Raw genomic sequence first — 205 nt, 5'->3', positions numbered from 1 at the left:
GCTTCGCCAATGGTTCATCTGGCACACTCTCTCATGGGATGGTTGAAGAAGAGGAAGTCCCCTTGGCTCGCCTGTCTGGAGGCGGGCGAAAGGAAAAATACGACCTCAACTCCACCGCTCGCGTTTATACGAGAAAAAGAGAATCCTAAATTGTTAATTTCACATTGAGATATACAATAGGCCAATATGGGTTAGGATACACTCA

The sequence above is a fragment of the Penaeus monodon genome, chromosome 32 (genome assembly GCF_015228065.2).
Source record: "Penaeus monodon isolate SGIC_2016 chromosome 32, NSTDA_Pmon_1, whole genome shotgun sequence".
Classification (NCBI taxonomy): Eukaryota; Metazoa; Arthropoda; class Malacostraca; order Decapoda; family Penaeidae; genus Penaeus; species Penaeus monodon.
The sequence above is the reverse complement of the archived record's forward strand: the minus strand, read 5'-3'. Positions refer to the sequence as shown.